At 36.0% G+C, this 4,851-nt stretch overlaps 1 non-coding gene across 1 annotated transcript; it reads left to right on the forward strand.

The window, feature by feature from the left end:
• The first annotated feature begins 3,875 nt into the window (after positions 1 to 3,875).
• On the forward strand, positions 3,876 to 3,982 carry LOC121206359 (small nucleolar RNA R71). The gene has a single exon (XR_005901429.1). It is a non-coding gene; the product is annotated as a small nucleolar RNA R71 (small nucleolar RNA).
• Positions 3,983 to 4,851: the final 869 nt, after the last annotated feature.

Consider the following 4,851-nt stretch of genomic DNA (forward strand, 5'->3'; position numbering starts at 1 on the left):
ATTTTTTAACTTTAAAAATAAACTTATCATGCTTGATTCTATCATGTCTTAAAGTTTAAATCAACCAATACACAACTATTTACAATTTAATCCAAAATACATCAACAAAAAAATACCATATTGACAAAAATTCATTCTAATGGAAATATGAGAAAATTACTTAAATACAAGACATAATTCAGGGATTTTCTAATAATTACATAAATAACCTCCCCACACTTAAGATGTACATTGTCTCAATGTAAAAACATATATAATCACAATATAAGCAAAATATCATAAGAGAGGGAGAAAATTGAAACTGCCCTGAATATTGGATGAAACCGCCAGAATGGTGAAAAGCAGAATTGTAGGCAAATCTAAATGTAGTGCATGACTCTGAGAAAACTAATAAGAAAATAAACACAAATTGTGAAGAAGATTAAAAGGTTACAACTCAATTAGAAACAACTATAAAAACAAAAATATAGTTCAAAAGTTAAGAAACATAATAGGTTTAAGAAAATAACAATAAAAACAACTAAAAAGAAAATGAAAATGAAAATGAAAAAGAAAAAGAAATAAACTCACTGATACCAACAAAATTAAAGGTAATAGTAAAAAATAATACTAAAAACAATAGAAATAGAACTAAAAGAAGACGTAAATTAAAACAAAATTAAAATCTAAGCATAAGAATAATAAAACAAATACATAAAAATAAAAAGAAAACAGATTCGTAAAATAAAAATAAATAATACAAAAAATAATAACAAATAAAAATAAAATAAAATAAAGAAAATGGGTAAAAGGGGAAGACCGACAGAAGACGGTGGTCGGAGTTATGATGGGGGTTGCGTGTGGGAGGCGGTGTCTTGTGTGGGTGGGGGCAGAGTTGGTCAACTATGGGGAGAAAATAGTTGAGGTGGGTGATGGGGGTGCAACTAGGTGGGTTAATCGGTACATGTGTGGGTGCTCAATGGATGGGAGAGGCTAGTTGTGGATGGTAGCTCAGAAGGTAAAGGAAAAGGGGAGCTAGGGCATGGGAGAGGGACGTGCATGGATAGGCATGTAGGGGCACGACTAGGCTGAATCGGTTGGAGATTGGGGTGGTTGCGGTGGTCGTGGGGGTTGGTAGTTCAGGCGAGGGGGAGAGTGCGACGAGGTGGTCGGAAAATGTGAGGTAGGGAGAACTGCGGCGGGGGCTGAATAAGCAAAAAAAAAAAAGATAAAGTAAAACAAAATTTTAGGGTTTTAGGGATAAAAGGGTGAGACTGTTGTGTGAGGCCCGTGTTGGGCCACACACCCGTGACATATGCCCGTGTGGTTCCTATTCAGCCCATGTGCGATAAAAATTTCAACCCAGTCTTTACACGGCCGTATGCCAGGCCGTTTGTGATATCCTTCACTTCTCCCATGCCCGTGTGAGAGCCAACATACCCATGTGTCGCGATCGTGTCTCGCACACGGCTGTCTCTTACTCGTGTAACTCTTTAACTTGGAATAAAATTGAAAAAATTAGCTCCAGGGCACACACGGCTTAGGACACGCCCGTGTGTCCAGACTGTGCTTGCCACAATGCCGTGTGAACTATTTTAGGTCGTGCAACCTTTAAATTTGTGAAAAAATAAATCACAAGATCCACAGAGCAACGAACATGCCCGTTTGTCCAGGCGTGTAGATCACATGACTATGTCGCTAGGCCGTGTAACTCACTATCGACTGCCCCATTGTGCACACGGCCTTGGACACACCTGTGTGTTTAGGCCGTGTGGGTCAAAAAAACATTTTTCTTTAATTCTGAAAGTTAATTAGTTTTAATAATAACATGAAATAAAATAAAATAATTAGCAGAGTGTTAACACTCAGGTTGCCACCCAAGAAGCGTTTATTTAGAGTCTAAGCTCGACTTACCTTGCACGCACGGTTACGGTGGTTCATAGAGCCAATACTCCAGTTTCTTGCTATCAATTCTATTATCAAAGTAAGGTTTGATTTGAGTACCATTTACCTTAAATGTTCCAAATTCAGAATGAGTTACCTTGACTGTATTTATGGGAAAAAGTTTAGTACCATAAAAGGGTTTGATCTGTTTGCATCAAGCTCCATTCGTGGATCCGTTTTGTCTAGTAGTACCTTGTCCCCAAACTTAAATTTGATCATTCCATTCATATGCTCATCATGGTGTTTCTTTGGCTTTTCATTGTGCTTTTCAGTTTCTCATTAACATGTGTTATCCATTTATCTAGTTCATCATAAATCTTTCTGTTTCTATAGCATTGACTAGAACATGGCTCCATTACATTTTTTCGAGGGTTTCCTACAAAGAAGGTTGAGCCACATGGTCACTAACATTAACAGAAGATTTGTAATCATCTTGATCACTAGATGTTCTAACAGAATCAAGAGCTTGAAGAGTAATCTATTCGTCACCTACACAAAGTACTAACTCATCCGTACCAACATCAATAGTGGTTCTACCAATTGCTAAAATGGGTTTCCCTAAAATTAAAGGTACCTCACTACCCTCATCCATGTCTAATACAACAAAGTCAATGGGAAATATAAATTTATCGATTTTAACAAGCACATCTTCAATAACACCCCTAGGATATCTAATGGTTCTATCTGGGAATTGAATACCCATCCTAGTTTGTTTGGGTTTCTCAAGACCTAATTGTTTAAACATTTTATTGGGCATAACATTAATACTAGCCCCTAAATCAGCCAAAGCATTATCAATATTCAAACTACCAGTTAAACAAGGAATAGTAAAACTCCCTGGATCATTCAATTTGTTGGGTAGTTTATTTTGCAATATGGCAGAGCAAATTGCATTGAGCTCCACAATTGGCGAATCATCTAACTTCTTTTTGTTTGTCAAAATCTCCTTTAAAAATTTGACATAATTGGGCATCTGTGAAAGAGCTTCATCAAATAGTAAGTTAATATGTAATATCTTTAAAAGTTTAAGAATTTTACTGAATTGTTCATTAGTGTGGTCTCTTTTGTCGCATTAGGATATAGCACTTGAGGTTTATATTCCTTAACAATCGGCTTTTGCACTTTCTGGCTTACCTCAACCTTATCGTTATTTACCATAATTTCTTGCCTTGGTTCTGGTTCAAATTCAACTAACCCTTCTTCATCTCGCACAGTAATTGCACGAAACTGCTCCCTTAGGTTAGTTTCAATATTGCTAGGCAAATTACCTTGTGTTCGTTCTGAAATTAACTTAGCAAGCTACCTATTTGGTTCTCGAGTCTTTGAATTGATGCTTGTTGATTCTTTAGTGCTGCCTTAGTGTTTTGAAAATGCATTTCTGACAATGAGATAAACTTCATCAATATTTTCTTAAGGTTCAACTTTTTCTCTTGCTGGTAAGGTTGTTGTTGGAAGCCCGGAGGGGTTGTGCTTTCTAATTTCCTTAACCATCCCAAGAGAAATTAGTATGGTTCCTCCAACCTGCATTATAGTTGTTACTATAAAGGTCATTTTAAGGCCTAGAATTATTACCCATATTATTGATTTGTTTATTCTCTGTGCTATGAGCGAAGGGTAAACATTCTAGATTGTTCGTTCCACCTCCATTTGTGTTGCATTGCATCATTGGATGTACCTGCGTAGAAACATATAAACCATCAATTTTCTTATTTAATTGTTCTACCTAATTCGGTAACATGGTGACTGCATCTAAGTTGAAAACATCGGGTGTTTTCATCAGATTAATACTCATAACTTGCCACTGATAATTGTTCAGTGTTATCTCTTCTATAAATTCATAAGCTGCTTTGGGTGTTTTATTTTTAACTATACCACTGACTACTGCATCGATCAACTGTCTAGTTGAGGGGTTCAAACCGTTGTAAAATGTTTGAAACTGTAGCTATAGAGGTAACCCATGGTGAGGGCACTATCTTAGTAAGTTTTTATACCTCTCCCATGTATCATATAACGTTTCTAAATCGATTTGCACAAAGAAAGAGATGTCATTCCTTAACTTGGCTGTCTTAGTTGATGGGAAGTACTTCAGAAGGAACTTTTCGGTCATTTGAGCCCATGTGGTGACAGAACCTCGTGGTAAAGAGTTCAACCATAGCTTAGCTTTGTTTGTTAACCAAAAAAGGAATAACCGTAAACGAATGGCGTCGTCAGTAATGCCATTAATCTTGAAAGTATAGTAGATTTCCAGAAAATTGGCCAAATCAGTATTTGGATATTGGTCTTGGAAACCATCGAACTTAACAAACAGTTTCGTGAGGTGTTTCGTGACATCCAATGGCTATGTCATGACATAGAAAGCAGTCTCGAGATTCTTGCATTATGCTCTTGATGGTCACAAAACTAACTATAAATACGACAAAGGTAAGCATACCTATTGAATAATAGTATAGCTATGGTGAGTAGAGAATATTGTATCCATAGGGACTAAAAGTATTAGTAATTACCTTCTTTCTACTATTTAGCTGACAATTTAGGGTGATGTGCTTTAATCTAAATCTACTAAACCAATTTAACTAAGAACGCAACAAAGAATGAATCAAAGAAATAGTCAAATATTAACCAATAAGATAGAAAATACCCAGGAAAGAATCCATCTAGACTTCACCTATTATTATGAATCTGAATTAAATGATTTATTCACTTGTGTCTTGATTCGTAAAAATCCTTAAATCATGTTAATATCTCTTTCGAGAGTAAGAACAACTGATTCTAGGTTGATTAATTGAAATCTCTTCCTAATTAAAACCCCTATCATCGCATTAACTCGATCTATGGTTTCCCTTATTAGATTGACTCTAATCTGGTAGCTTTATGTCGTCCTATTTCTAGGATTGTATGCAACTCCACTCAATTATGCTAGATCTACTA

The sequence above is a fragment of the Gossypium hirsutum genome, chromosome A01, assembly GCF_007990345.1.
Source record: "Gossypium hirsutum isolate 1008001.06 chromosome A01, Gossypium_hirsutum_v2.1, whole genome shotgun sequence".
NCBI classification, from domain to species: domain Eukaryota; kingdom Viridiplantae; phylum Streptophyta; class Magnoliopsida; order Malvales; family Malvaceae; genus Gossypium; species Gossypium hirsutum.